This window comes from Lissotriton vulgaris, chromosome 7 (genome assembly GCF_964263255.1).
Source record: "Lissotriton vulgaris chromosome 7, aLisVul1.2, whole genome shotgun sequence".
In the NCBI taxonomy this organism is placed as follows: Eukaryota; Metazoa; Chordata; class Amphibia; order Caudata; family Salamandridae; genus Lissotriton; species Lissotriton vulgaris.
In genome coordinates, this window is record NC_141695.1 from 184,631,288 (window position 1) to 184,639,150 (window position 7,863).

The following is a 7,863-nucleotide window of genomic DNA, read 5'->3' on the forward strand; positions in this document are numbered from 1 at the left end:
GAATGGTTAGTATTGGATAATTTAGGGGTAAAAATTACTATTCTAACTCCAGGGGGGTGCAACAGTAGGGTAAGTGTTGGATAGTGTAGGGGTAAAAATTACTATTCTAACCCCAGGGGGTGCAACAGTAGGGTAAGTGTTGGATAGTGTAAGGGTACTATGCGTTGTGATGGTATGCGCTGTATTGGTGTGTGTTGTAATGACTGCGTTGTAATGACATGCCTTGTAGTGGTATGCGTTGTAGTGTCATGCGTTGTAATGGTTGCGTTGTAATGGCATGGGTTGTAATAGATGTTGCGTTGTTAAAGTTTTGTTGTAATGGTAGTGCATTGTAAAAGTTGTGTTGTAAAGGTTGTTTCCCCATACTGCGGCTGTTAACCCACATACCATCATTAACAGAGGTAAAATCGGCAGATCTGGAGTCCATAGAATTTATTAAATGCAGGGATTCCATTGCAGGAGAAAAACTAGAGCAACATGGACTTCTCCATTAACTGCGCTCAAAATACTCCTAGAAAGTGACACTTTAAAGTCCTGGGGGATAACCATTGCTCCCTACATCAAACCAGGATATCCGGATCTGTTAATTCTGGTGAACACAAGGGACGACCAGAAGACTACAAACAGACTAACAACGTCCGTGCTGAAAGGAGCAGTGGGGTACTGCCAAAGGGAAAGGTTGCAAGCATCAGAGGAACCTAGCAGACGTTGTGCTCCCCTAACGCTGAAGCATCGGGATTTCGCTATAAGATGAATCTTCAGAACCATAAATAACAAAAAAGATTGACAACCCCGCTGCCCGTCACCAAGGACAACAGCAAAAGGGCTTGTCCAGATATGCTCTTGGAACATGAATGGGCTTGCAAACAAGATAACAGATCTCAATTTTGTAATCTACATTAGGGCTTTCAATATAGTAGCATTTCAAGAAACTTGGTTAAATTGATCCCCCACACCTACAGGGATTACTACGGTTCTTTAGAAGCGCAAATAAGAGGGCAAACTATGGCCACTTGCAAGGAGGTTTGGTTACCTATGTTGCGAACACAACTGCACACACTGCCCGCGCTTTTGGTCCAACAAATCCGGCATTATTAGCAGTAAACGTAGTTGCTTCCTCAACTACAACAAATACAAGGGACACTAACATCATGATAATAAATGCCTATATTCAACCAAAACGGAAAGCCAAAGTCACTAAGGAAATGTGCAACTTCGGGGAAACATGCATAAGAGAAGGACCCAAAACTGAACTCATCCTAACTGGGGACTTAAATCTAAATTTAATGGGCTCCTCCTTGGATGAAGAAGTGCTACTCAAAAACACAATCTGGAACATACCAACGCAAGGGATGCCACAGTCAAGCAAACAAACTAAAGTAGGAAAGCTGATCCTGGAGGAACTGGAACATCTCAACCTAAGAGCAACCAATGGCAGAACAGCCAAAGATAATCCTCCAGTAACAACTCACAGCCTCATCGAGAACGAGTGCAATACTGGACTACACCTTTGTCTTCCTAGATGTGTTCCACCAAGTCACATCATTCCAGCTGGATGACAACGGTGAAAGTGACCACCAGCCCCAAGAAATAGTGCTCACAACAACTATGCCCACACTTAAACACTGCTGGGCACCTCAAGGATCAGAACTCACCATCAATCTTAAAAGAATCAAGTTCAAGTTAACGGCAGAAAGCAACATGCTAGAAATTGCAAAACAACACTTTGACCTGAGGAGCAGACAAGGAGAAGTCGAGAAATGGGAAAGCTTTACCACAAACATGGAAGCACATGCAACTAAGATCAAACCAACAACCTAGCCGAGATTCTGTGGGGTGAGGCCCGTACTACAAACTGCGAAGCAAGAAATCAAGATTATTAAAAACTCAATTTATCACCTACTGAGACAACTCTGCCATCAGCCAAATGACAAAACACAATTGCAACTACAAAAGAAGCTAAAAATGAAACAAAAAAAACTGAAAAGGAACGCAATCAGAGATACGGAGAATGACCTTTGGGAAAAATTACACGACAACACTGGGCATAATTATAGCGCCAGATTGTGGAGCACCATAAATCAATTAATCCACCCCAACCATGACGGAAACTCTTCAAACATCTCATAGAACGCCTGGGTAAAATACCTGAGGTCCCAATTCCATCAAGTCCCTGAACAAAGCACCAATGGTCAAGAACGACAAAATATGTCAGAAATTCAAACCACCACCAAAGCATTGGTGGCAAATAGCCTCATGGCATCGTGGAAATCAGGAGGAGACAAACCTACAGAGAATCTGTATACAAACCATACTAATTCCATCAAAAGGCAAATAGAAAACGGAAGGAGAGAAGGCACCTCCGGCCCAAATGGTATACCTCTAGTTCTCTATAAACAAGAACCAAAGTTTTGGGCAGAAGCGCTGGAACCTTTATTTGGATAAATAAGGGAGCTGAACACCTTGCCATCCTCTTGGAGAGTAACAATCATCTCACCAATCCACAAATCCGGAGATAAGTCGAAACCACAAAATTACCGACTAGTGGCCCTAATAGACAACAAGGCTAAATTCTTTGCTGGAACACAACTAGAGGAGCTCCAGGCATGGGCCAAAGAAAAATCTGCAATCCCATTACATCAGACTGGATTTCCGAAATCAGTTGGGACAACTACAAACTTGCTGATAAATCTGCACACCGACACATGGGTGGGTCAGATAAACCTGGGCAATGGGTCTATTCTGTCATGGCGCATACCAACGGAACAACATTGGCATAGCCAATAGGTCTTGCCTTTGGGAGCTTATAAGTATTTAGTAATGCAGCACAATATCCTTGGTGCAACAACATTAACTATTGCATGGTTAAACACTTAGAAGGTCCCAAAGGCGAGACCTATTGGCTATGCCAATGCTTGTTTTAAAAGCTAGCCTTGCCTGCCTGGATGTGGCGGGACGCCAGACATGCTCGCCACGCTGCTCACAGAGTACATGTCATGGCAAGATCTCATGGGCGGGCACTATTGCGGGCAGCTCAGGGGTCAAGATCTTTATTTTGGGAGCTAGCGCCAGCAAGCACGGTGACAAACCCTCGGTTGTGCTTTCAGTGTACTGCTCAGAATCATGTCGGAATTTGCCATCTCAGATTTTACATTTTGAACTCTGGTAACGAAAATTAGCATGCCTAATTAGGTCAGATTTGAAGATGAGGCTCAAAAACATACTGAAGTCCCTCCTCCGCGCCTTGGGAAGAACAGACTGGTAGTTATGCAACTTGTTTTTGGGACATACCTTTTCCAAGTGTAATTACAGATGGAAATATTTCTAAATCAAATAAATAAAAACCATGCACGGTAGCTTGAAAAAAAACATTTTAGCATAACTGTCTAGCTTATGTAAGAAACACCCACAGTACACACTGTGGAAAACCTATGCCAACAAGCAATGCCTCTTCTCACCACACACTGCGTGATTAAAACTGAGCGATAAAAGGGCGTTCTCACCTACCACTGTACTGCCCTCTGCGCTATGTCACCTCAAAGCAGCGCCACTGGGAGGAACACAATTGGACTAGGTGAAGAACCGTGCAAGAGTCACACATTGGATATGGGACTTGTTGCCAGCTCAGTGGGTTTCTGTTACTTTGAGGTAGAATCTGCTGCAGCTCGTAGGGTGCAAATTACGGGTGTCAGGTTCCGATTCTAATAAAATAGCTCACTGGGTTTAGGGATCTGTTATATGGGTCTTTGTGTAACCTTCTAATTAGAGGTTCCAATTCAAGTAGACCCTGTAACCTTCAAGGGGCAGATTACATGGTCAGACAAACAACTCAGGGCCATATGTAGGTAGACAAATACCGGTCATGTAACGACCGGTATTTGTATTTCCAGATGTAAGGGGCCTAAAATTTTGCGATTCTGTATATTTACCGAATCGGAAAATTTACGGAATCAGTAAATTACTGAATCGGTAAATGTGCAGAATCGCTAATTTGGGATGTAGGTGGCACTGGAAACAGTGCCACAGGCCCTGAGAAATTCGTTATTTACCATGAAATACAATGGCATGGTAAATAACGAATTTCTGTGTACATGCACATCTGTGCATGTACACCTGTGCCATGTGGCACACATACATGCCCTAATGGGACACACATACATGCCATTAGGGCATGTATGTGTGCCACATGGCACACAAGCCAGAATCAGGGGTGCAACAGGGTGTCAAAGTGACACCCTGCCCCTTTGTCTAATCGGTAAAATTACCGAATCGGTATTTACCGATTCGGTAATTGCCATTGATTCCTATGGGCCTCAAGGCCTCATGGCCCATAGGAATCAATGGCAATTACCGAATCGGTAAATACTGATTCAGTAATTACCGAATATTACCGATTCGGTAATATTTAAAGAATTATTACCTACATAGCATTTACCTAATTGTAAATACCAAATCGGTAAAATTCAGTATTTACGATTCGGTAAATGCCATTTACCTACATATGGCCCTCAGTGATTTAATGCACATGTCACAGTTACCTGCGTGTGATTCTATCTGTTCAAAGATTCGAGCCCCCAACCAAACCAGCTTACCCTTTCTTCCGTGCAAGGAATATACAGAACATGCAGATTGAGTCGTAATCGCTTTAATTTTAGGGGCATAATAAAAAAGAATGTACTGCTGTGCACTTGTATCGCGTGTGCATTATTATAGTGAACTACACAGGGCATATACCTTGATGACTGACTTCCAGATCTGTTCATATATGCGAATGCACAACGTTTGCAGCAAAGTGAAAGCAACCTAGGCTGTTATCCAAATGTGAGCGTGGCCGGGAAGATGGATAAAAATAAAGTGATGCACTGTTGCTACTTTACGACCCCCAGCGCCTGCTGTCACAATGTGCAGACTGAAGAGGGAATAGTTTCTGCCAGCAAACAAGCCCATGGGTCGTTTCTGGTGGTTTGCCGCCCTAGGCGAGAATTAAAAAATGCCTCCCCACCCTTTTACTACCATCACTCTGGGCCCCTGTCATCCAGGTGTTGGGGTATAGAGGCCTGCTTTGGTGTCTCTCTATCTAGTTTGGACTGTCAAATCCGTATTAAAGTAAGTCATCTGTGTCAATTGTTGTGGCTATGTAAGTGTTATTGCCCTGTTCTGAGGGTTTTAACTCAGTTATGCTATCATGGGCTCGAGTTGGGTGAACAGTAGGGCTACTGGCCTCTACCAGAGACGCAACTAGAGCCAAATTTTGGGGAGGGCTAAGAAAAAATTTCGGGGGGGGGCTGAACCTTTAATCAGTAGGCATAGTGGAGCTACAGGGGCTCTTAGAAGGGGTGAAACAACTGCAAGGCCTAATTAACATTCAAATGGTCTTTTAAAGACCTGTGAAACGTTCGGGTGCGGCTCTCTGTGTGCCCGGGATCTGTCTCATCCCCGGCTGCCACACACGACGGGGGGGGGGGGGCTGAAGCCTGGTGAGTCCAATGGGTGTTGCGCGCCTGGCCTCTACCATCTCCAATCACACCTAACACAGGCAGATACACAGACTCACAATCCCAGAATGCTTCACCCTCTCACTTCCTGTTAAACTAAGATTGCTGGCAGCAAAGAACAGCAGCTACTTCTGGCCATTCTTGTCACTCTGGTTGCATCCCTTGTTGGCTGCATGTCTAGTTGGTGACCGGTTGCCCATCAGTGTAGTCCGTTGCTTTGCACGACCATTATTTCCAAGCAGTGCATTCACTCATGTGTCAAGTATTTTAAAATACACTTTTGTTTCACTTGAGAGCCGGAGGCGTCATGTCCGCATCTGCAGAGATAGCGCTATGAATCCCTGCCTTATGACACAAGTAAAAAAAAAGACATAAAACACCAATTGATTACTGAGCCCACAGTGGGATTACTGACACTTTGCATTAGCACCGCTGGCTTGGCTCTGTAACACCCAGCAGCGTTCCGGGAGCAGCAAGGTTAAACAAATGGACACTCGACGCAACGATGCCCACTCAGTAATCTTAATTTGTCATTAAAAGATGGTTTAAACACACAGAAGACAAGGCTGCGGCCGTGAGCCCACTGCACATCATTCAAGCGCCAACTCCCGTCACAGGAAGAGCCTCGTGGCTGAGGCGAGACAGACCCAATTATCATTTGTTTCAGTTTATTTTTCATATACAATGTTTGTGTGTTTTCGACTTATTTTTAGAAAATCATCAAGCGTTTAACTTCTTCTCTTTCTCACATATTTATAGCTTTGATGAAAAAAGTATTACCATTACATTTTAAGGAGAGAGTCCACGTATCTTTTCTCTCCCTAAACTCTGTTTCAAGGTGAAACTTTATTCTAAGGAGTACAGTACAAATAAAAGTTCACGCATGCATGTTTTTTGCCGCCCTCTTCCTTTTTCCGCCCTAGGCAGCCGCCTAGTCTTGCCTAATGGCAGAAACGGCACAACTTTTACTCGAATCTCGGGACACTCAAGAACCTGTAGTTGGGCGTGAACTATCGGAGGAACTGTGCACATATGGTTTTGTGTTTATGTGCTTGCACTGTAAACGAAGTGTACCGGCTCGACAGACACATTGAAGGTTGGAATTATTAGTATTGCTCGGCCCAGAGGTTTTTACCCTGCACAGATCACTGGGTTTTATGCTGTGTTTTATTCCGGGTTTTGTCGGATTCAAGACACTCGAACATTCTGCAGTGAAGAGAAATGAACATAGCTGCCACGGTTTCAGATTGCAAAGTGTGACATTTTCATAATTTCAGTGCAATTTTGAGTGGCATTGGACTGACTAGGAGTGACATTTTCTCACACGCAAAATCAAGCAATGAAGACCAGAAAAACATATAAATATCAAGAATTGCACCCATTTGAGCAACAATGCACTGTAAGAAGAGCTTACAAATGCTGGAAAGCACCAGAAACTGAACCACCGAGTGCTATTCTAAGCTGATTGTTAAATAAAACGAGTACTCACTGGGATCTGCACTACTGTGTGTGTACTGCGCCACTACAAACAAAAGAATGTTTCTGTAGATTTCGTCAAAGTCAGTTATTATAGTAGGGTCTGATTATCTGTTGAGAAGCCGGCGCAGTGTGCCTGCCACTTTCTTAACTCAAGCATAGAAAATAACATAATGACTGCTATAGTGGGGGCGGGAGAAAAGGAGGAGGATGAGGATTATTTTAAGGATTTTATGTCCTTACTTGAAAGCATCCATCATGGTTCGCTGGGGCACTGAATGTAGACTCCACTGCCAAAAGTTTGAGCAGGTGTAACATTTTAATTTCTTCCGCTCTGACAAACATAAAATAAAAGCATTACCTTTCTTGATACTCGGCTGCTATAAATCTAATAAAACCAAAGGGACATCACTCTTATTAAGAGCACCGACTGCGATGTCAGAGGTCATAAATTTTGTTTAATAATTTTACACTTACTTACTTCTTGAAGCAGGGGACAAGCGGAGATGGTCCAGCGACAACAGGCGCCTTCCCCCGGGTTGGTACACACTATTACAGCTACAGTCCCAAGTCTGTTAACCCCTAGGCCACGGGACCACAACAATTATACCACTATGCACAGGCCAAAAGTAGCGAGCAGCTGGGTCAGGACGGCGAGTCTGCAGTGCAGCCACTAACACTGGTAGGCCCGGGTGAGCTTCAGAGGCCGAGGCACGCCTGCGGTGGTCCTAGCGGCAAGGTACTACTCCTCACTCACCTCAGCCGAGCCGGACCTTTTTTGTATTAATAATCATCCGACCCATCATGCATCTCTGCCTCTGCCATGACTGTCTGTGCGGCCCCTCCAGTGAAAGCGGGTATTTGCACGCATGATCGAGGAGGCGCACCAAAA